The 25,155-nt window shown below is 45.1% G+C and overlaps 1 protein-coding gene across 1 annotated transcript in view; it reads left to right on the plus strand.

The window, feature by feature from the left end:
- Nucleotides 1-25,155, plus strand: part of cuedc1b (CUE domain containing 1b) — a 156,400-nt gene continuing 131,245 nt past the window's right edge. Inside the window, exon 1 of the mRNA XM_078548081.1 lies at nucleotides 1-72. The gene's annotated coding sequence lies outside the window, so the exon portion shown is untranslated. The remainder of the gene's footprint in view (nucleotides 73-25,155) is intronic.

The raw sequence follows: 25,155 nt of genomic DNA on the forward strand, positions 1-25,155 counted from the left end.
GGAAATGTCTGGTCCTGGGGACAGGGGAGAGAGTGAGTGAGTGTCTGTCTGTCTCTCGCTCTCCTTTTGCCGGTGAGTAAAGAACGGGGTTCCTGCTCATTGGGGACAATCAGCGCTTTGTCAAAGCAGCGAGCAGAGCAGAGCAGGGCAGAGCTGTAGCTATAGCTGCTCGTAGCTTGCAAGAGGATCTAGGGCTGTTTCTATTTTTGGGGGGGTGGTGGGGGGGAAGGAATTAAACCCCCAATGATGACTCCGACCGGTTGCAATGGGTTGCATTTTCAATTATTCATATATCTGCATATTATTACAATCAAAGAAATCGGCCTGCGTTCCGTTTTGGAAATTGCAGAGACAGCAACTCTATAGCAAAAATCAGGGCCGTTCAGTCTTTGAGGTTGGGGTTTGGGGGTGGGGGGGGCTTTCTCGGGTACTCAGCACTGAAACCCCTCACCCCCCCCCCCTACCCCACCCCCTTTTCCTCCTTCAGCCAGTCCAGTACCATCTGATCCAGGGGTTGCTTTTTAATATTTAAAGAGCATTCCTTCAATAGGGGCAACATTTACCATGTGTTACAGTGTGTCGGATTGTATCAGCGTGCAAAGGAATTTTGCTTCTTCCAAATTAAAGTTCATTTGGCTTTTCTGTCGGAGTTCGCTCTCCCAACAGTTGCTTAACTTGACTCCTATTCGAGGACTTGGGGTTGTTTTTTTTTTGGGACATATGGTAAAAAATAATTCATTGTGCTTACCTGCTTCCTGTTGCCACCCCCTCCCCCATTCCTAGTTTTCTCCTATTCCCTGTGTTTCCCACTCTGGGTTTTGAAGCCAGTGGTTAAATCAGGAAAGGTATGGAAATGTTCTAGGTAGCATTAAGCTCAGTAATTGGTGTACATTCCTCCCCTAATTCTTCCCCCACCCCCAAATGATAATGATTCATTGCTGTGTGGTTCCCCAGGAACTACCAGTCACTTATCCAGCCAAAGTTATGCAAACGTTGTGGGGATTGGGGGTTGGAGAAGGGGTTGTGGAGTAGGGTTCAGGTTGTGTCAGGCCTGAGGTTGGGGTCATGAGGTTACAGATGTGTGACCTGCATGCACTGAAGGGTACATGGTGGGGAGGGCATTCAGGTAACTTGTGAGAACCCTTGGAAGAGCTGAAGACAGTAAAGAAAATGGAGGCTGTGACATGTACCAGATTTAGAAAATAAATTAGATATGGAATGTTGTTACTAAGATATTTGTTTTTAAAACAGGTCAGAGCAGCCTGGGTCACTTTCTTAAAACCTCAGCCTCTGACTGAACCACACACTTGCCCCCCTCCGCCCCCCATCTCACTTGCCTGAACTAATTTGTTTTATTTTTCAGGTGCTGACCCCCACTCACCCTCCACTTCTCTCTTAGACTATTCCCTTTCTGATTTTTCGGGTTTTATTGTCTTGAGCAAGAAAGCATTTGCATTTAAGTCATAACATATTGTGTCCCTGGGGCATCTTAAAGTGTAAATTTATTTTGAAATGTAGTTGTTGTTACAAACATGGCAGCCAGTTTACAGGCACAATCCCGCCAATGAATATGTGACCAGTTGATGTGATGGGTTTTGCTGGTTTTGGGTATGTTAAAAGTTGGCTTTTGGGAGAATAAGGAAATCTGAGTTATGCATGGTGCCCTCCGTGTGTGTGTTGTTCTGTAAGTCACGTGCTCTGCGACCTACAATTGGCTCTCAGCCCAGCAACATATCCATGTTAAAATTCACATTTTCATGTTTAAAATCCCCTACAGTCTTGCTCTTCCCCTTCTCTGTACTGTCGTTCAGCCTGACAGCCCACAAGATATCTGCATTCCTCCAACTTTTTATGCATCTGCAATTTCCCTTATCCTCTCTATTGGTGGCTGTGCCTTCATATGTTGGAATTTCCCCCCCTCAAACCCCCCAGCCTCTCTACTTCTTGCTCATTTTTAAGTAGCTCCTTAAAACCTTTGACAAAACATTTGGTCTCCTCCTTTGACCTGGTGTCAAATGTCTGAATATGCTTTTTTTTAATTCATTCATGGGACATGGGTGTCGCTGGCTAGGGCAGCATTTATTGCCCATCCCTAATTGCCCTTGAGAAGGTAGTAGTGAGCTGCCGCTTTGAAGTGCTGGAATCCATGTGGTGTTGACACACCCGCAGTGCTGTTAGGGAGGGAGTGCCAGGATTTTGACCCAGCAACTTGAGACTTTGCATGACAGGTGCTATATAAGTGCAAGTTGTTGTCTTTGGAGGCCGCATGGAAGACTAGACTTTCTGAATTAAGATTTCTCAGCTTTAGAGTAGAGGTGCTCCTAGCAGTAAGCATGGCTGCTTCATGATACAAGCGCAAAGCTGATATAAGTGCACCAGCTCGGTGCATTTAGAAAGCCAGTGGGGTTTGTTGTAAATGTGGCAAGTAGGCCATCACTCATGTAGACGCTGGTGCTGGTGACTGCATGAGACCCCAGTGTTAGGAGTTAACAGCTTGGGCATCTGAGGTATAAAGAAAGACTGGAAATGTGTGAACTATTCTGAAAGGGAGGTGTCTAAGGAGGTGATATTTATAGAGGTATAAAAATAGTTAAATGAATGGAGAAGTTAAATTTGGAAAATTAAATTACAAAGATTAGGATAAGGGGTCACAAGTTCAAAAGGCAAATTTATACTTGATATCCTTCATCTAGCGAGTGATCAAAACTTGGAATGGATATCCCAATATCTGGAGGCAAAACCCCAGGAATCTTTAAGGAACCATTGAATACTGGAGAGGATGGGGGAACTTTAAGGTCAGTCTGGATGGAAGAGCTAAGATGGGCTGAATAGCCCTCCTCATCTTTAATTGCCTTGAGTAAAGCACAATAGGTTATGGTTTATTGCTTGCTCACTGCTTGTGAGAGGATTGTTGAATGATGGAGCAACAACTATAATGTAGAGAGAGAAAAGGAACCAAAAAAAAAAAAATCAATTTTGTAAGAAAATTCAACCTTACAATGCAATGGTTTATGTCTTTTGTACTTGTGGATTCTATAGCATTGGAGCATCAAGGACCACTTATAAAGTTTAACCCATATTTCTATTAATTTTCATTGGCTTAAGGTACTCGCACCGACTAGTCTTGGCATTCTGATTTTGAATTACTTCCAAAGCGCAGGTTGGATTGGGTTACCTTGGCTCAGTGCAGAGGATGGGGACACAGAGGCAGTGCACGGGCTACAGTCCGGGTACCTCTGGAGTAACAACAATTGCAACAGTCATTTTTTATTTCATTCTCAGAATGAGCGTGGCGCTGGCAAGGCCATGTTTTTATTGCCCATTTTTGGTTACCCTGAGTTAGTGACCCTCTTTTACCCTCCACCACCCCTCCGCCCCTACCCCATCCACGCCCTTGAAGCACTGTAGTCCCACAAATGATGTTGGGTCAGGATTTCCAGGATTCTGACTCAGCAATGTTGAAGGAACAGTAACAGTAAAATATGTGCCCAACTAGGGATGGCATGTGAACCTCAAGTGATGATGTTCCAATGACATTTTCTGAACTTGTCCTTCTTGATGGTAAACTGCAGGTTAAAGAAGTGCTAAAGTAACCTTGGGGGGGTTGCTGTGATGAATCCTATAGATCATATATACAGCAGCCACCATGCGCTGGTGATAGAGGAGTGGGGATTTGAGTTCAGTGGCAGTAGGTCTAATTAAGAGAACTGCTCTTGGATGACATAGAGCGTAAAATTGATACAAAGATTAATTTAAGCAAATGCTGGGGGTATGGCCCTTCATATTCCGATTATATAGCCATAGTTCACCGTTTCCAAAAAATAAAATACACAAAAATGGGCACCCTAATGGCCAGAGAGTAAACGCAGTCCAGTGTGGCGCTGAGCCTCAAAGACCACAAAGGTCCTGGGTGTATATGAATCTCACCTGGGGGTGGACAGAAAGGAGCATTTAAAATGGTGTCCGCACTGAGGAAGTCGCAACAATGCAACAGTTTGAAAAATGATTGGGGAGGCTCGGTGGAACTGGAGGGGTGGGAAAAAGGGAAGATGTCAGTAGAGAAGTGAAATAACCTGAACAGGGGTGTCAAACAGACCACCTTCTCCAAGTAGTTATTGTTGTAGCTTCACCTATCCGGGTTGATGGTGAATATTCTATCGTGCTCCAAGGCTGAGCCTTGGTGGAGAGGCTTGCTCATGTTCAAGTTGGTTATTACTTGGGACGTGCGTGTTAGCTGCCACTTGTCAGTCCAAACCTGGATGTTGTCCAGGTCCTGCTGTAGGTTGGCAAGAGTTGCTTTGTTATCAGAGGATTTGTGAATGGAATTGGAGATTGTGGAATCGTCAATGCACATCCTGACTTTGATAGAAGAAAGCCCATTGATGAAACATCTTTACAAGTGACAGCAGTTAAAAAAAAAAATAACTTCACTGGATAGAAAGAGATTTGGGATGTCCCACGACTGTGATAGGTGCAGTGGAAATGTGGATCAAAAACAAAAATACCTGGAAAAACTCAGCATGTCTGGCAGCATCTGCGGAGAGGAAAACAGTTAACGTTTCGAGTCCGTATGACTCTTCAACAGAACTAGGAAATGCAGATTGTTTTTAATGGTTGAGGGATTCATGCAGTGATGGCATGGGGCTGTGGTGACTGGTTTCTGCCAACTACGGGTATATTTCATTGTGTTCGACCTGATTACAGTCTATGGAGAGTTTTATCTTTGACCCTCCATTGACCTCAGTTTTGCTAGGGCTCTTTGCTGCCTTAATATCATGGGCAGTTTACTCTTGCCTCTCCTTTGACATTCAGCTCTTGCATATGTATCACGGTCAAGGCCATGATGAGGTCTGGATCTGAAAGGTTCTGGGGAAATCTGAACAGTGTGTTCACGAGCAGGTTATTAGTTGATATTTAATGGTATTACTGATGATTCCTTTCCTCATTTTGCTGATGATTGGGAGGAGGCTGATAGAGTGGCAATTTATCCTGTTGAGGTTTGATTAATCCTGATAGTTGCAGCTATAACATACATGGGCAATCTATCTGTTGGCCAGATGCCAGTATTACAGCTGTAAGTATGAAACAGCAGATTCTTAATAGCAAGACAAAGCAAATCAGACAATCAGGAAGGGGATCAGAGCTATTAATGATGAAAACATCAACAAGGGTTTGAGCATAAGAACCATGAAAAAAGAGACATGCTAATCTTTTCGTCTTGCACTCATCAGGACACTTCCAAGGATACCAATATAAGGGGAAAACAACAATTTATACTGTATATGAAGAGAGTGCCACTTGCTAACCAATCTGCACCCTCTTCACATACAGTATAAATTGTTGTTATCCCCTTATATTGCTATTCTTGCGAGTGTCCTGATGACTGCACAACAAAAAGTTTAAGCATGTCTCTTTGTTCAGCAATAACCATGAAAGATTCATTCGAGCCCAATATTGGTCAGTGTAGATGAGTGCTTGGAGCTGGTTACAGCTCTAGCCAGCCCAGCCTCCTGGACAGACACAGACTCCTGGCATCGCCTGAGCCTGAAGGAAGACACGTGTGATTAAAGTTCACAGTTACATTTTGAGTATTATTATGGAATTAGCATTATAATTTTCATGTCAGGAAGAGGGAATTAACTACTTGTCTGTTTGACACCCCTGTTCAGGTTATTTCACTTCTCTACCGGCATCTTCCCTTTTTCCCACCCCTCCGGTTCCACCGAGCCTCCCCAATCGTTTTTCAAACTGTTGCATTGCTGCGACTTCCTTAGTGTGGACACCATTTTAAATGCCCCTTTCTGTCCATGCCCAGTCGAGATTCATATACACCCAGGACCTTTGTGGTCTTTGAAGTTCAGCACCGCACTCGACTGGGTTTACCCTCTGGGCCATTAGGTGCCCATTTTTGTGGATTTTCTTTTTGGAAATGGTGAACTATGGCTATATAATCGGAATATGCAGGGCCCTACCCCACCTTTTGCCTAAATTAATCTTTGTATCAATTTTGCAGTTGGATTATAGGAATTACTAGGCATAAATTGATGTTTAGTGCAAACTGTAAATAGCCAGAACTCCATCTTGCAACTGGGAAAAAAATAAGCGCAAGTTGGTATTTCTCAAGTAACGAGCCTCTTTATTTGGTGTTGAGTCAGGGCAATTCCAAAGGACTCGGTTTCTCGGTTAGGAGGTACCAGCAGTGTGGAGCAGAATGATCACTGAACTTGGGTGAGTTTTTCCTGCTATGTATTTTCTGTTGGTGAAGGAATCTTTGTGAAGGTCCCCTGCCACAAACCCTGTCCCTTTGCCACCGACCGTTTGTGGCCCAATCAGAGTGTGCAACTTCGAGGTGTCCTTTTTAATCATGAGCTGAGTTTCCGACCCCAAATCCTCTCCCGTGTTTAATATCCACCTCCTGTAATATTGCCTTCCTATCCATCACCACAAAACCATCTATTTCCACCTCCCAAAATATTGCCGACAGAGGGTTGGTTAGCTCAGTTGGCTATTGGCTAGTGTGTGGATCTGATTAATGCCAATAGCATGGGGTTCGATCCCCATTCCAGCTGCGGTAGACTTGGAGCCTGCCTCCTTGCTCTACCCGTAGTAAAAAAAACCACTGCACTTTGTTGTGGCTAGGTGAATAATCGTCAAAGACCTGCCTTCGGGTAGAGAACTGAAAAGGAGGAAGAGTATTGCCTCTCTTAACCCCTGCCTCAGCTCATCACCTTTCCCCCCTGTGCTCACTGACTTACCTTGGCTCCCAGTGTAGCAAAGTCTCAAAAGTTTTAAAATTCTCATGCTCATTTTCAAATCTCTCCATGGCCTCACCCCCTCCTGAACTCTCTAATCTCCTCCAGCCCCACAACCCTCCAAGGCTTCTCCAATCCTGCTCTCTTCTGCGTAGCCTGATTTTCATTGTCGCACCATTGGTGATTGCGCCTTCAGCTGCTTAGGCCTTAAGCACTGGAATTCCCTCCCTAAACTTCTCAGCCCCTCTACCTCTCTATCCTTTAAGAAGCACCTTGAAACCTCCCTCTTTGACCAAACATGTCCTAACATCTCCTCCTGTGGCTCGGTGTCAAATTTCGGTTGAAGGTTGCTGCTGTGCAGTGCCTTGGGACAGTGCACTACATTAAAATCCTTAGACAAATGCAAATTGTTGCTTTTGCATTTAGAATTCTGAGTAACCCAAAGGATCTTGTATAATTGAGCAGATAAGCAGGAAACAGTTCTGATGAGGGAGGGTCCCAAGCTGGGAAATAAAACATGGAATGAGTAGAGACTGTTCTGCCCAGTAAGCATGGTCTTTTCACCTTCTGGCCTATTGTTGCCTCTTGAAACTCCGTGAGGGAGAGCTGCTACTCTAATCCCCAAGGTACTAAAATGCAATTCAAGAATATTCATCTATTCTCCCGGCCCCACTGTTAAAACACAGCCTGCACTCTTCCAAATAATGAACTCTTACCTCTCAGCGCAGGAGCCATGGTGAAGTATTTCAATGGTCCTTCAACTTTGGGGTTGTGTATGACCGGTAGGGTTAGAGGCCTATGCAGGTGAGGCAGGACACAGTGCCAATCTCTGCCTTATTGCCTAGAAGCCAAAATTTGAAAGCCTTTGCGATGACAAGTATCCTAATGATTGAAAGGTTCCACAGGTTTCCAGAGTAATGATTGTGACACATCAACTTGTATTACAGTAGCCTCTAGTTTTGCTTCAAACTTGTTAAATATGGCCAGTTAACATCAAGCATCACTCAGGCCGGTCGTCTTTGTACAGATTTGATGGGAAGGAAAGAGGAATTTGAGAATTGCTGAAGAGTCATGCTTTCGAAGCTTTTCGTCTTGCACTCATCAGGACAGATGCAAGAATGCCAAATTTCAAAGGGAGCAACAATTTATACCGCATGAGAAAAAGGGTGCGGATGGCTTGGCAGGTCGACTCTGGTTGAGGTGTTGCCATGGAAAATGCACCACAGAACCATTGACCCTCAGGCTTTTGTTCATTTCAAAAAAAAGAAGCAATGCCTGGTTAACACCCTTTTTCTCATGCAGTATAAATTGTTGCTCCCTTTGAAAGTTGGCATTCTTGCATCTGTCCTGATGAGTGTAAGACAAAAAGCTTCAGCATCATGTCTCCTTTTTCAGCAATACTCAAAGTTCTGTACTATGGAAGAGGAATTGCAAATGGCAGCTTAATAACCCTATAATAAAAATACAAACCTAAAAATGCCTTTTACAAGTTACACGTAGGAGGCTGCTAAATTATGGAGGAAAATAGACATCATTTATCATTAAGATGACATAAAAGGGAATCTTGGAGTAGAAAAAGTGAAGTTTGGAGCAATATCTCAGAATAAGCTGTGACAATAGCAAGAGAGACAAATTCAAACTAAACTTAAGTAGTGAGATCAGGAAATTCTTCAACATGGACTAGGCTTTGGGGCACAGTGGGGATAAGCAGATGGACAACAAGCGGGGATGATGTAGGGTCTTAATGTGTGAAAGAACTAGGATGGGGTCAGTATGGTCTTACTCATCTCTCTTCTGTGAAGAGGAATTTTGCTCCTACACTGTATTTCTCACCCAAAAAACTTATCTCAGTGGGTAAAATTCTTTACCCTGAGCCAGAAAATGTGTGGCTCCAGGTCCCACTCCGAGACTTGAGCGCAAACTCTAGGCTGACTTTCCAGTTTAAAGAGTTGCTGCTCTGTTGGAAATGCTGTCTTTCAGATGAGGTGTTAAATCGACGAGGCCTCTTTTAGTCCAGGTGGATGCATCTCCCCTGCCACTGTTTGACAACTTTCCCCCTTACCAACACTACGAAAAACAAACCAGTCATTCATCCCAATTATTTGTGGGATCTTGCTGTGTGCAAATAGCCTGATTCACTTTCCCCATTCATGACAGAGACTACAGAAGTAATACAATTAATGCAAGACCCTTAGGAAAGCACAAAGGATGTGGTAAAGTGCTGTATATATATAAGCTCTGCTTTCATTTGAAAGGATTAGTAAACAAGGAAAATATTAAACTAGCCACCCCCTTTTTTAAGCCACTGCTTTGTATTTGCATAGACATGATAAGAATATATGAAGGTAGGAGGAGTGAAGAAGAGTCACGTAGCCAATGTAACTTGGCCCAGCAATTAGAAAGAAAGAGAGCATTTTTTTTTTTTTGCATTTATATAGCTTCTTATTACATTCTCAATGTGTCTCAAAGTGAATTACAACCAATGAGTTAATTCTGGCCTACTGCCAGTGTATGTAGACAAACCCAGTAGGCAATGTGCACACTTCAAAGACCCACATACAGCAAATGGGTGATCAGGTCGTCCGTTTACCTGGGACACCCCACAAAATCCTTTTCTGCTCTTCTTGCACCAAGGGGGTGTGCAACCCATTTACATCCACCTTAGTGAGCAGATGGGGCTTTGATCTAAACGGCCACTGTCATGCTCTGCACCCTGTTAAACTGAGAATATGTCCAGTTAGTTCCTAAGTAGTTCCCGACGCTGAGCTATGTGGCACTTTGTTCCTTCATTTAACAAGTGTGCAGCAGTTGCTCACTCTGTTACGTTCAGCTTAAGATTTTCTTAGCTTCAAATAATGGCCCTCAGTTCCCTACTGTTCTGACTTTAACAAGAACTGCTGCAGATCCTGTCCCCTGATTACCTTCAGGCTTTTCCTCTCGAAATGTACTGTACTTGGAGTGCCTCCAGTATTCAGGTTTCTCTGTACTGAGACAATGGGGTTTCTTATAACCGCGTTTTAAAAAAAAACAGAAGAGAAATAATTTTCTGGTGAACGGTATCGCAGCCATGATACGAGATTTAATTTTGGAAGGATGTTCTACTTTCCTCCCGAGTGGGGAATCGTTTTAATGATGAGCCAATGTGTGCCAGGCCCCTGCTGGAAACCCTGGCTTCCAGATGTGCTGTTATTTTTGGGCAGCCTCCCTCACCAGGTGACATCACCTCAGACCTACAAGCCCAGCCACTGACGGTCCCCGACACATCAGCTCACTGATCTTTCACTTGAGAGTTAATTTGGAAATTGCTGCAAAGTAATTTTATAGGTCACCGCGACAAATTAACAAGGTCAGAGGCTGTGAAAGTCGCTCTGTTCTCAGAAGTGCGCAATGAAATAATTGAGCATGGTGTAGGCTGGATAAAAGCAAAAAAAACCTGCGGATGCTGGAAATCCAGAACAAAAATAAAAAATACCTGGAAAAACTCAGCAGGTCTGGCAGCATCTGCGGAGAGGAGCGCAGTTAACGTTTCGTGTCCGTACGACTCTTCAACAGAACTAAGGAAAAATAGAAAAGAGGTGAAATATAAGCTGGTTTAAAGGAGGGGTGGGACAGGTAGAGCTGGATAGAGGGCCAGTAGGTTGGAGTTGCCTTGTTGGACAATAGCACGTTTTACATCCTGACAGGATTATCATTTTGGGGAATAAGTAAAATATAACCGATTCCTGGTTTTGAACCCTCCTCTTATCTCACTCCACTTGTTAAAATACCCACTTGTAGGGCGACAGCTCCCTAGGGGCTTCCATCTCCCCGGCAGTTGGTCCAAATGGTCATTCCTGATGGATGAGTGTGGGTTGGCAAACTGACGGACTGTGGGGGTGGGTGGGTAGGATGGTAGGATAACAGAGAAGCCCGTCCTCACTCTACACCAAGCAATCATATATACTAGGAATGCTGCCTGGCACTTTCAAAAAAAAAAAGTACCTTTTTCTCCCCCCTCCTCAGCCTGTGGACTCCGAGCTTAATTACAACACTCCTCTTGTGACATCCAACGATTCATCTAACTTAGCACAGGCAGGGGGTCAAACCCTGCCCAAAGGCCCCTTAGCGTTTATCCACTTTAAACCCTCAGGCAAGTCAGCAGCAGGTGACTTTTAAGCAAATGCCACCATTCCTCATTCCTTTCTATTCCGAGCCTTAGTAAAAGTGTTGCGTTTATTTTTATTTTCTTTCCCAGACATAAATTAAAAGAGTTATGCTCTTCTTAAAAAAAAAAGGATTGAAAACCGCTTCCCCCTTTCACTTTCCTCGACTCACACGGGAACATTTTAACTCTTACCCTAACCCTGACTGACTTTGCGGGCACTCTGGACAGTGACGTGGCTCGCATTCGGATTCTGCGCCAGGTCTCAGTTGGGGCGCTGGTGGGGTGTGGCAGTTGACCTCGCCACCTCTTGGTGGGGGAGAGGGAGATCGGACTGGGTTCCCATTCCTCATCGTTTCCCGGTCGCGCGTTTTGTTGGCGGTCAGTTGAGGATTGGATTATTCTCGGCCGTGATGCCCCTGCAGTCGAATGCCCTACCAACATTCCCCGTCCGGGCTGACGCACAAGCAGTGAGGCACTGGAGGGTGGTCAGTGTCCGTGGAACCTCATGCCGACAATGACCTCAGGAAGAGAGGAGATTAAATAAGATCGATAGCTGGGGCTGTCTGACTGCACTATCTGAAAGGGCAGTGGAGGGAGATTCGTCAAAAGGGAATTAGATCTATATTAGATATGCACATTGAAAGGAGACATTTCCAGGAGAAAGGGCAGGGGGGTGGGTGGGATTAATTGGATAACTTTTTCAAAGAGTCAACAGAAGGCTGAATGGCCTCTTTCTGTGCTTTGAGCTGATGATCAGGAGGTGGTGGCATGGTGATATTGTCACTGGGTTAGTATTTCAGAGACCCAGGGTAATGCTCTGGGCCCTTGGATTTAAGTCCCATCCACAGCAGATGGTGAACTTTGAACTAAAAGCCCGATGATGACCACAAAACCATTGCCGATTGTCGTAAAAACCCATCTGGTTCACTAATGTCCTTTAGGGAAGGAAACCTGCTGTCCAGGCCTACGTGTGACTCCAGGCCCACAGCAGTGTGGTCGACTCTTAAATGCCATCTAAGCAAGGGCAATGAGGGAGGGGCAATAAATGCTGGCCTAGCCAGCGACGCCCACATCCCGTGAGTAAATTTTAAAAAGCGTTTTAATACTCTAGAAGTATTCTGTCAGTTCCCTGAGCAGAAGTGATTAACTGATTAAAGCTCAAGGTGCCTTATGCATTTTTAGAATTGAGGCGTTCCTTGTGGAAAACCCCATTGAAATATTCACCACAGTCACGCAGTAACCTAATAGGTTCTGCATGACTATATCATACCGGGGGCGGGGGTGGGGGATGGTTTACCCTTGTGCATGCTGTAGTCAGTAGTGTTTGCGTTACACTTCATGGTAAGCCTATGGCATAGGGTAAACAAATTATCGCTCAGACCTACCTGCTGTCTGGGGAGCTTTGCAAAGCTGTGCTACCGGAGAAGCAAATTGCATTGCAACAGTGCATAGCATTTCACGTGAACTGTTGTGCTAACTTGCTGTAACCTGCAACCTTTGCCCAGAGCACCAATAAGTTACCGTGGTCTCGTTGCAATCGGTGGAAGTTGATCACCGCGGCGCCACGTTTTGCCCCAGATTAGTGAATGGAAGGATGTGACCTCCTGTCAGTGAGTGGGACTCGATGCCTGATCTGTCATTGCACGGGTTGGAAGTGAGAACAGCCCAGAGATTGTGGTCCTGGCACAAAACTGTGTTGGGTGACCCGTGACTGGAACTCTCAGGAACAACACCACTTCATTAGTGGTGTAATTAGTCCCTCTCTCCCTCTAAGCCAACAGACTCATCCGCTGAAGTAAAAACAGAAACTGTTGGAGGGACTCAGCAGGTCTGACAGAATCTGTGGAGAGGGAAACAGGGCTAACGTTTCGGGTCCGTCAGAACTTTGAAGAAGAGTCATACGGACTCGAAACATTAACTCGGTTTCTCTCTCCACAGATTCTGTCAGACCTGCTCAGCCTTTCCAGCATTTTCTGTTTTTATTTCAGATTTCCATCCTCTGCAGTATTTTGCTTTTAGACTCATCCACTGGGCCACTTTAGCATTCAGGAGCCAAATCTCCCTAACAAGATAATGGTGTATTGACAACGTGCAGCGTTATTAATGGACAATTCACCCAGCATGTTTAAAGGGCAAAGACCTAGGTTGTGAGCTGGCAGGGATCTCACTCTCAGGCTCCCTGTTATTTTTAAGGATTTGCTCGTTAATTGCCTTCTAAACTCACTGCAGGAAGTTGAGGCTCACATAAGTACATTTTTAATAATGTGATAATTGATGAAATGTCAATCAACCTCTCCAGCCTAGAAAAGGGACAATATAAACTGTTGAGGCTCATTGCTGCATGTCATCAATTGTTGTTAGAGATTTTAAAAAGATGTAATTTTAAATTTTTACATTTTTTCTTTTCCTCTGTCTCTTTTTTTCTCTCTGTCAATCTAATCTTTCTTTCTCTCTCTCTTTGTTTTTCTTTCTGTACCTGATTGGACCCTTATTCACCCTCCATTTCCTTCATTCCTCAACTGCTTTCTCAATTCTTAAATCTCATTGGTTAAGGAGATGGATGATTGACCCTGTTGCCCTAGCTGCGTCCTTATCAGCTTGTGCTTCGAGCATGTTACGGGGCCAAATATTTTCACGCTGTAGGGTGTGGAAAAATATCTTAACTACTGGCGAAAATGCTGGTGAGGTGCCATGTACAAGCAAGATTTGACCCCACATAATAAATGTGTAATAAAAACTAAAGCTCTTGTGCTAGCCTGACTGGGCCCTGATAAATCTCTCCACTCATGAAGCTTTTATATCTTTCTGAAGAATTTATTGCTTTGTGTGTTTTCCAGCCAGCCTTGTGTGGAGATATTGATCATAATCTCACCGCTTAGCCACAATATAGCCTTGATTATGTTCAGCCAAGGAATTAGTAGCTCCATGGGCATACATCAACATGTTAGAAACAAAGCAGTTACGTTATTTAATAAGTCGCTGTTAACTATTGAACTCTGCTTCCATGTATAATGTACAAATGTTACGCCAACAGAGCTCAGTGATAATGACGTGTGCCCAGATGATAAGTTTGGCAAGTGAGCTGGAGAGACACAGATGTCAGTCTGCCTCCAATGGGGATTGCTGAGAATAGAGAGAGTCTTCCCAGTTAACTAAACCTGCTTTGAAAAGGGTGTGTGGAAATCTGGAAAGTTACTGAGGGAAGGGGATGAGGTGGTTGTGGGAGAGTGAGGTAAATCTCCAGTAAACGTCTTCCATAAAACTGTTCAATTAATTTACATGTTTGTTTTATTCTCTTTATTTTTCCTCCCCGTTGGGTGCACTTTTGCTGGGAGGGCTGATTTGTTGAGCTGACCTTTGCCAGAGACCCTTTATCACCTCGGCCCACTTGCCGCCTCCTCACTATAGCCTGCCACAACTTGGTGATGCCCAGTGTAGGGAATTGCATGCCAAGCCTTGCTTCTCCTTGCTGCACCCCTCATGCCCACGGAATGATTCACCATGGGGGTTCTCCAGATCTTCTCCCACCCACAACTCCCATGGAAACGGGCTTCTATGCCATCTCTCCTCGCTCCACGATCTTCAGCCGAGGCTATGGCGTGAGGCCAGGGAGCCCTGTTGGAAGTTCTTCCCCAGGGTGTTGCGTTCTTTCTGCCACTGCACAGTGATTTTCAGTCTCCTCTGCCCTCCCGATTTCTCCCTTATTGTCTTGAAAGCGCTAACATGCGCCAGGATGCAGTTTTGTGAGCACTTGCCTGGGAGGATATTCTTGGTGTCCTCCAGTGAATGTTGACAAGCAATTGGACAGAGAAGGACATCTAAAGGCAACTGAGCCCAATCTAATCCTCAACCAAGCAGTGCACATTCCATTAGATACCATTGACAATGTTAGAAATGCAGGTCCCTTTAAGAGCAAACCAGGCCAAGCTTCAGAGTGAATTGAGAGCAGGTGATGTGCTTTGAAGAACTTGCAAGCTGGGTTTTTCCCCAGTAGATGTTTTTTTTTTGAATACTATAAATACTTCTATTTTTGAACAGAGTCAATTTGCTTCTGGACAGGGAGGGGATCCAGAAGGGAAGAGAGGAAACTGGTATTTGTACTGAGCTATAGTTTAACAATAATTCAGTTGTGATTCACAGAAGATCTTCTGCTGCCTGATTCAGTAAATGGATATCCACCCAGTAAACAACCATAAATTGCAGTGTATAAGTTGACCCAGCATATAAGTCCACCTGATTTTTTTTTTCCAGCCTCAAAAATCATGTTTTCGCACATACTTGGTGTACAGATCGACCCCCCCACTTCTTAGCCACGACGTGCTGTACACGTATTAGTGGTCACTGTCAATTTTTCACCCCACAAATGCAGGTTTTACTTACCGGGATCTTATAACTGGGTGCAAGGGATCAAACAGGCGATGTGGGCTATGTTGCGAAGATGCGTGGGAGTTTAAGACACACCCACTCTTTGCGCCAGATGCTGATGATGTTTCAAAATGGCGACCGCCCACACCCACTCCGGCGTTCACTTTTGCACTTGGCGTATACGTTGACCCCTGCTTTCGAAGGGATTTTTTGAGGCTTCAAATGTTGACTTCTACACCGATGTCTACGGTAGCAATCCAGTGCCTGAAAACCCTGGCTGATTTACTTTTCTCCCTTCCTTCCAAGTTGTGGAGCAGGAGGCTAATTGTGGCTTTGACCTGTTCTCCACTATCTCCCCAAGTCTCGGTTCGCACCCTGGACAGAGCTTTAACTCACCTCCCTGGCCTGGGAACCTGGTAAGACTTGCATTCCAGTCTCCCTCAAATACATGTTTACCAGAGTTTGGAAAAGTCATCATGAGAAGTTAGATACGGATGCCCATCTTCACTCATCCATCTTGGTAACCCTATAGTCTTCCCCCATTACCTTAAGCCTTCACCGTGCTTTTGGAAGCTCATTCTAGTCATTATTTGTGTAAATTTACCTGTCACCATTTTGCCCTCCACTCAGGGCTTAGCTTAATGCAGAACTGTAGCCCCACTGTTATTTAATCCTCTATGAATCTATTAGATTTAATATCATGTACCTACCTGTGAAAAGAGGCTCACTTGTGCAAATGGGACCAGATTGACTGCTGTTCCTCTTGTGATCTAACTAAGGGCAGTTCCTAACAGTTAGGAAACTGTAGAGCTATGTTTTGGCATTCATGTATATTTTACAAGCAGTTCACAGTTCCATGCTGGAGAGATATGTGAATAAAAAATCAGCATGGAATCTTTATCTGATGTTTTCAGAGAAGTGTGAAACTCATTCTTAGAATACAACCTTGAGTGTAACAATAAACCCTGATGACATTCAGATGAAAATTGATTTGGTTTGAAGTAATTTTTACATGACTTTCAAGTGATAGACTGATGGAATTAACAGTGAGCGATGATTTTAATTCGCTGTGGTTGTCCCTCTGCTTGCATGTAGCTGACATTTTGAATTAATCTTTTGAATATCGATGGAGCCATATTGAGGATTATAGAGGAGGCGAAGGCTGCCTGGTTCATGGACTCCTCCTGTGGTGATTATACACAGCCCATTTCCCCGCTTTCTTTCCCAGATCTCAAAGGGTTTTACTGGCTGAATTTAGCTCTGTGAGTAGAGAGAGAGTTCAGTCCGGTGTACATTGTGCTGTCTGACTGAGTTAGATAGCTTCATTTCAGATACATTGAGGGAAGGTGGGATCAAATTGGGCTCAGAAACTTGTTTTCTGCTCTCTGCCCCTCTGTGTCTTACAGACGGTTCCTGGTTTTTTTGCATCGTTTTTCCCACCATGTGTGACACTCTCTCAGCTTACGGTTTGGTGGTGTGGTGTTAGAGATGCTGACGTTGTGTCTCTCTGGATGTAGGGTTTCAGTCCTGCTGCCTGTGACTTGCAGTTTCCAACCAGATCTTTATTAGATTTCAGCCATGTTGGTAGATGCTGCAGTGTTCAGTCCAACCAAATACTGTATCCAACCTTCTGACCAATGAATTACTAAGCGGCACTCGTTTGACGTGACAAACGCCCATTTTGATGTGCCGTTTAACAAGTCTCACTGGTTTAAACCAGTTCACAATCTTGTGAGGTGTAAACAGTGGTAGCAACCTCGAGAGAAAAATATTGGCTAGCGCACTGGAGAGCAAAACCCCCTGTTCTCCTTTGAAATAGCAATTTGGGACCTTTCCCTTCCATCCGAGAGAGTAGATGGGCCCTCTGTTTAAAGTCTCATCCGAAAGATGGCACCTCCGACAGTGCAGCATGCCCTCAGCGCGACACTGGGAGTGTCACCCGAGCTATTTTTTTGTGCACAAGTCTCTGGAGTGGAACTTGAACCCATGACTGTCTGACAAGAGTAGCAAGAGTGCTGCCCCACACTCCTTCCAGGCGCTACACAGATATGAGTGCACGAGGAAGACAGATCTTGGCTGCTCACTAAGGCTGTAGTAAACACAGCTGTGACTGAATGTGTGCTCCTACTCATCCAGTAAATATAGTCTTGGACTCAAAAAAAAAAAATCACACTTCTGTTAAGACGATGCCTTTACAACAGCCTTGCCATAATTCACAGCTGAGCCCATACGAACATACGAATTAGGGGCTGGAGTAGGTCATTTGGCCTCTCGAGCTTGTTTGCCATTCAATACGATCATGACTGATCTGACCTATGGCTCCAACTCCACGTTCTCACCTTCCCACCCACCCCCAATAACCTTTGACTCCCTTGTTAGTCAAGAATCTATCTATCTCTGCCTTAAAAATATTCAATGACCCTGGCCCCACTGCTGTCTGGGGAAGAGAATTCCAAAAGACTCATGATTCCCTGAGAGAAATAATGCCTCCCCCCTCATTTTTAAACTGTCTCTCCCAGTTCTAGTCTGTCTCACAATGGGGAAACATCCTCTCAGCCTCCATCCTTGTCAAGTCCCCTCAGGATCTCCTATGTCTCAATCAGATCACCTCTCATTCTTCTGAACTCCAGTTCAGGCCCAGCCAGTCCAACCTTTCCCTCTAAGATAACCCTACCATCCCGGGTATCAGCCGAGTTAGCCTTCGCTGAACGGCTTCTAATGCATTTATATCCTTTCTTAAATAAGGAGACCAAAACTGTGCACAGTACTATAGGTGCGGCCTCACCAACATCCTGTACAATGCCCTGCACAATTGTAGCAAAACACCCCTACTTTTATATTCCATTCACTTTGCAATAAACAACAACTTTCTAATCACTCGCTGCACTTGCGTACTGATTTTTTTCCTGATTCATGCACCAGGACGCCCAGACCCCTCGATCTCAGAGTTCTGCAATCCTCCCCCATTTAAGTAGTATGCTGTTTTTCTATTCTTCCTGTCAAAGTGGACAAGTTCACATTTTCCCACATTACGCTCCGTCTGCCAAATTTTTTTGCCTGCTCATGTAACCTGTCTATGTCCCTTACCGGACTCCTTGGGCGGAATTTTACATCCCGCGGGCGGGCGTGCGGGCGTGTTCCCGGCCCGATCGGGTGTAAAATCCCACAGGAAGACGTTGGTCAAGTGTCCTGACATCATCGGCGGGCACGCACAAAAGTCGGAAACGCGCCAACAATTAAGTAGGCAATTAAGCCCGTTAATGGCGCAACTGTCTCCGATTTTTCGTGGCCCGTTCCAACCTCACGGGCAAATCAGGCGGGCGGACTTTTTCATCAAACCTCGTCCACGGTGGGGGGGATAAACTTTCTGTTAGGAAATAAAATAAAAATAAAAATCTGTCATGCATGGGCATTTTATTTTTTGTTTTTGCAGCTTTTAAAACCTTTATTTGAGCATCTTCAGGTCCTGCAGCTCCCTGAGGCACCTGTCTGCCTTCAGGGAACTTTCTTGCCCCCCACGGAAATGTTATCGCCCGCCCTCTCCCTGCACCCCCCCTGCCCCCCCCACCCCTGCCCCGGCAGCGCTGAGTTCTTCGGGTGCGCAGTTCACACTCCTGGCCGTCAATTGGCCACCCCGTGTGAAATCGCGTTCGGGGGGCCGATCGCAGTTGGCTGTCCATTTCCTGACCGCTCCCGGGCCCGCTGATAGTGTGTGCCCGCCAAAGCTGACATTCAGGCCCTTGCATCCTCTTCAGAACTTAGTTCCCTCCCTCTCTTTATGTCATCAGCACATTTGGCAACCAATCATTTGGCCCCGTCATCAAAGTTATTCATATAGATTGTAAATAGCTGAGTCCCCAGCACTGATCCCTGTGGCACTCCACTCATTACATCTTGCCAACCTGAAAATGACCCACTTACCACTACTCTCTGTATCCTGTTAACTAACCAATCCTCTATCCTCAATCAGCCCGTGACTGATTTACATCTGTTGGTCCTGCTGAGTTAACTTTAACTAAATCCACTGCTCTCTGAGCAGTCAGGAACTTTTAAGCTTATTGGCACCTGCCATTATGGCACACACAACTACTGGACACAACAGTCTCTTGGTGGAAAGGCCTAGACTGGATTCCGAGCTTGAAATTCACTGATAAATGCTTGTTTAAGGAATGAAAGCACTTGTGTCTCTTCAGTGCCCTTTTCATGAAGTTCCAAAGTGCTTCACAGGCACTGGATTACTTTGAAGTGTAGCCACTGTAGTCGTACAGGCCAATGCAGCAGCAGTTTGCACACAAGGTGCCACAAATAGCAACTGGCATTTGCTGTTGTTAGCTGAGGGATGAATGTTGGCCAGGACAGAACTCCTGCTTTCCTTCAAATGGTGCCCTGGGATCTTTACAATCCCTGAGCAGGCAACCGGGGCCTTGTCTCAATATTTCATCCAAAGGACCAGGCTTCTGGCGAGCTGGCACTCCCTAATGAGTAGTGGTGATCTGCCCTGCTCATTTCTCCACACCTTTCTTTCCTCTTCGGGAGCCTCCCGTTATTCAATTCCTTGCCTAGCATCATCACTCTCGTCTTCCCTCTCGGTTTACATTTCTTTGATCTTCCTTCAATCATCTCCTTCAGTCAGTTCTCATGCCTTAGAATTTGGCCAGTCCGACCTTGTTGCCTTCCCTTGATGATGTACACCAACGACCTTTCCCCCTCCACCAGCCCGAGAGTTTCTTCATTGTTCTTGTGTTCTCTCCAACTGACCCACTCCATCCTCCTCCAGAGTCACATTTCACAACCTTACTCCTGCACAGAAATGTCAGCCTTTTAAAAAAAAAAATCATTTATTCTTTCACGTGATGTGGGCATCACCAGCGTTTATTGCCCATCCCTAATTGCCCTTGAGAAGGTAGTGGTGGTGAGCTGCCTTCTTGAACCGCTGCAGTCCATGTGGTGTAGGTACATCCACAGTGCTGTTAGGAAAGGGGTTCCAGGATTTTGACTCGGCGACAGTGAAGGAATGGTGATATAGTTCCAAGTCAGGATGGTGTATGGTTTGGAGAGGAACTTGCAGTTGGTGGTGTAACCATGCAGTTGCTGCCCTTGTCCTTCTAGGTGGTGAAGGTTGTGGGTTTGGAAGCCTAGATTATGTGCTGGAGTGAGGTTTGAACCCATGACTGCTGACGTTGAGGTGAGGGAGCTACCGGTGTGTAAAATGAACATGTTTAAACCCTATTTGATTCTACCTGTCGCTCTCTGGTCCATTTCCCCATCTTATCAATATCCCTTCAGTTTCCTTTGACCTTCTGAAGAATGAACTAAAGCTCCTGTTTTGCTATCTGACAAATATCGACGCTACTTCCTCTGGTCTGACATTTAAATCATGAATGCATATTAGTTAACAGAATTAGATCTAGAACTGAATCCTGTGTGACACCAATACTGAATTCAGTCACTGAAAACTGACCTTAACCCACACTCTCTGCTTTCCTCCTGATAATCATTTTTCTAAATCCAGTTTGCTCGCCTCCCCCAAATTTCAAAACTTTTTCCGGTAAATTCCTGCATTAACGGTACCCTACGAAAGGTTTCCTCAAAATGTGTGTATTTCTATGGCGATTACATTTCCCTCCACTCCCCCGCCTCCCATTGTCACCCTGCCTCCGATCAGCTATCTTCATCTCGGGATTTAAAAAGACGCAGGGGTTTGGTGTCGGGGGGAATAATGATCAAAAGTCCTTAACAGTCGGGCAGTGCAGTCACACGAATAATGAAAACAACCACAACATGAATCACAGATCATGAACAAGCCTCAATTTTTTTGTTAAAAAAAGAGGATAAACAAGATGCAGCCAACTGACTGTGGTTCATGGGTTTAGTGTAAATAATTAGAAGCAGGTTTCAGGCACAGCTTGCTTCCAACAAAAATTGAATGGGTGAAGGGCACAAGTCTGTTTGCATGTCAAGAACGTGTGTGTTTCATGTAAAGTTATTTCATTGAAGAACTGTACAGACCCCAGGACCTTACATTTACAGACAACAAGGAGTTACAATTCAATGCAGGTTAGGACATGTTGGGCTGTATACTAATGCTCCAACGTTCCTGACCTAATTTGGAAGGATTCCTCAAATATTGAGGAAGGATTTTTCAGCGGGGGAAGGGGAGTTGTCGAGGGGAGCTTTTTCCCAACTGTTTTCCCATATTCATGCATCTGCATATTCCGCCTGTCTTGACTCTTTGCCCACAGGTCAAAGGGCACCGGCAGTCCTTTGGTGCCAATTCTTAAATGGCCATTCTCGTGAGCATTGGCTAAGCCCATCCTGTCCCCACACACACACACACACGCCCCTTAGCAGGAACTCTGGCCGATTTACTCTGTCCTCACCCTCCAACCACCAGCCCCACACCCCCCACGACCCCCGGCTAGTGGATTTCTTGAGGCTAATTTTAGCACTGACCACCGCTGCCCTAACATGAGATCATCTAACTCGGCGCACAATGGGAAGTTGAGCCTGAGGCCTTCCTGTTTAATTGGATTCAGTTCCACGTCACATGGTGAATGCACCCACTGAGCTGTGCCATGTGTGGTGTGAGGCCAGTGGGGGAAGGGGGGCAGACACTTCAGTGCTTTCACAGGCAAAGCATCTGCTATTGGGAAGAACTGCAGGAAATCCATTTAAGAGGCTACGGGGACGGTTGGGTCCAAATTTGCAGCAGGCCAGGCCGTCTTTTTGAACTAAAGTGTCATGCCTGGAACTAATAAACCGCTGCTAGAGAGAGACTCTGAGTCATTGAGACTAGTGAGACAATAGGGGTTAAACTGGCGGTTGGAGCATTCTGGGAGATTACCACAAGGCTGTGCAAGCGTGTCAAGCGCAGCAAACATGCCCACAGTCCCTCAGCTGGGAAACACGCGGGGAACCTTTCCCTTTAAGAAATATCTTCTTCAGAAGTTCCAGCCTTTATCGAGGCTCTTTCTTGGCTTTCTTTCTGATTTGTCAGCAGTTCTTCCTTGCCGCTTTTCACAGGAAACATTTGTTTTTCTGTCTTGCGCACATATTTTTTTAGTTTGAAGTGGTTGTTGGAGTTCATGCAGTGATTTTGTTTTTGCTGCTTAAACAATCGCATGGTGATCTTACCCCTTTGTTTAGTTTGGGTTTTGCCCATTTTTCATGGCGCCATTTCCCATGCTGGTTCTCGCTGCTGGAAATTTCCTTTCATGTTTTAACTTTACTCTGGTGGGTGCGCTTTGGGGCAGGTCGCTCAAACCTGCCTTGCAATTCCGGCCTTCTTTTCTTTGCCTGTCCCTTGCCCCTGATCGAACAGGCGAGAGGCTAGCTGGTCCCCACCGTTCCCAACCCCATAACCAGTCGATAGGAAAGAGACACTGGGGTAACTGAGTCTCCTTCAAAGAGCTGGCACCCATAGGTTGGGCCAAATGGCCTCGTCCTGGGCTGTAAAGTTCTCCAGTGAGCCAGTGGGTTCATAGTTTGGCCAGGTGAGGTGCTTGGGAGTTTAGTTCACAGTTCAGCTACACGATTAGTCCCTTTTTAAGAAGTTCCTGGCCTTTTATGACCCCTCATTTTTGACTCCCTACCCAGTTCACTCAGAGGGGAGGGGGCTCCTCATAGCTGCCCCCTATATATTTACATCCTGAATTTGAATTTGGTGAAAGGCTTTGGCAAACTAGGTAGGAAACTTAGGTGATGGGTTGCGCCTGTGTGAAAAGACAAATGCCTGGCACTCAGCTAGAAGGTGGGTTTCCAAACTGCGGCATGTCGGGCTCCCCAGAAGTCATGACAGTCCCTGCGCCCACAGAATCCAGGTTACTGAGATCAAGTTGTACTTATGTGTCTCTGTTCTGTTTGAAGATTAGGGTCTGGTGATTTGAAAAGGACAATGTTTAGAGCCACTGCCTTATTGGTGGACAGAGTCTAAATCAGGGCACCAAATGCCAGCAAAGTGAGACGTAAAAGAAAGATTTGCATTTATATAGTGCTTTTCACAGCCACTGGATGTCTCAAAGTGCTTTACAGTCTGTGAAGTACTTTTTGAAGCGTGGTGTGCGGCAGCCGATTTGTACTTGGCAAACTCCCACCAGCAGCAATATTGTGCAATAGTGACCAGATGATCTGTGCTATTCTGATGTTAATGGAGGGATAAATATTGGTCAGGAGGACACTGGGGATAACACCCCTGCTCTTCAAAATGGCGCCGCAGTATCTTTTACACCCACCCAAGCAGGCAAGTTGGGGCCTCATTTTGACAACTTACGGAAAAGCCGGCACCCCTGACAGTGCAGCACTCCCTCAGTACTGCATCGGAGTATCAGCCTCGATTTTCGGTGCTCAAGCCCTGGGGGTGGGATTTGAACCCAGGATCTTGTGATTCAGGGCCAGAGGTGCTAACAACTGAGCCACAGCTAACACTTCCTTCCTTTCAAACTGAGATGTGCAAGTTAACAGAGGCACAGGTTTAAACCTCACTGCCTGCCGCTTCTGCTCAACTGCACCCTCAACTTGCCCGATGCCCGTGAGCTTTTGTTAGTTTGAAAAGACATTGCACTACAAGCTGTGTTTGCCCACAAAACCAGCGAGGCCAGGCTGAATTAAACACCATTAACGTTTTCGCTAATTGCGCTCATTTGCCAGCTTTTGAAAGCTCCAAAAATTGAGCTGAAAATTTTGAGCACTGGGACATCAATCAGTAGGCTTTGAAATGTTTTTAGTGTCCTTTGTAATTTACGAAGAAATTCACTCCTGTACCCCAATCTAACTGGAAATTAGTTGTGTGTTTTTTTTTAAAGTAATTTTCAGCGATTTTAACATCGAGTGATGGATTCATTCCGTGACTTAAAAATGCATGTTTTTTTGTGATTAAACCCATTTTCAGTTGAATGAACTGATCTTTATCAAGTTACCACTTAAATCTATCAAGGGATCGTTTTCAGTCAAGCATTTTTCAACAATTTACATTTGTTAACGTTACCCAATTTGCGCTCATTCGTGGTGGCTTATTTTCTTTGAAGATATGCAAATGAGTTTGAGTGAAAACTCTGGTAAACTTGAAATGAGTGCAGTTTGTAGTGCATGAAGGATGTAAATGCGTTGGAAGCAGTTCAGAGAAGGTTTATCAGACTAATATCTGGAGTGGGCAGGTATTCTGTTGAAGGGTCATGAGGACTTGAAACGTCAACTGTGCTCTTCTCCGCCGATGCTGCCAGAGCTGCTGAGTTTTTCCAGGTATTTCTGTTTCTGTTTTTGTTATGGAGTGGGCAGGTTGTCTTATGAGGAAAGGTTGGACAAGCTAGGCTTGTATCCATTGGAGTTTAGAAGAGTAAGAGGTGACTTGATTGAAATCTTTAAGATCCTGAGGGGTCTTAACAGAGTGGATGTGGAGAGGATGTTTCCTCTTGTGGGAGAATCTGGAATTAGGGGTCACTTTATAAAAATAAGGGGGTCACCCATTTAAGACAGAGATGAGGAGAAATGTTTTCTCCGAGGGTTGCGAGTCTTTGGAACTCTCTTCCTCAAAAGGCGGTGGAAGCAGAGTCTTTGAATGTTTTTAAGGCAGAGGTAGATAGGCTCTTGACTAGCAAGGGGGTGAAAGGTTATTGGGGTAGACAGGAATGTGGGGTTGAGGGTTAAAATCAGATCAACCATGATGTTATTGAATGGCGGAGCAGGCTTGAGGGGCCGAGTGGCCTTCCTGCTCCTAATTCATATCTTCATATGTACCAAATTTGCCAATTGTGCCAAAAGCAGAAACTCTACTCCCACATGGTATTCTTGACACTCTTGAAATGCATCTCTGCAGCCCAACAACTGAGTTGGAACACTTTTGGGACCTGTGTTTGTTGAGTTTGGACTAAGCAGATGAAATGCAATGAGTTTTATAGT

This window comes from Cetorhinus maximus, chromosome 9 (genome assembly GCF_964194155.1).
Source record: "Cetorhinus maximus chromosome 9, sCetMax3.hap1.1, whole genome shotgun sequence".
Taxonomy (NCBI): domain Eukaryota; kingdom Metazoa; phylum Chordata; class Chondrichthyes; order Lamniformes; family Cetorhinidae; genus Cetorhinus; species Cetorhinus maximus.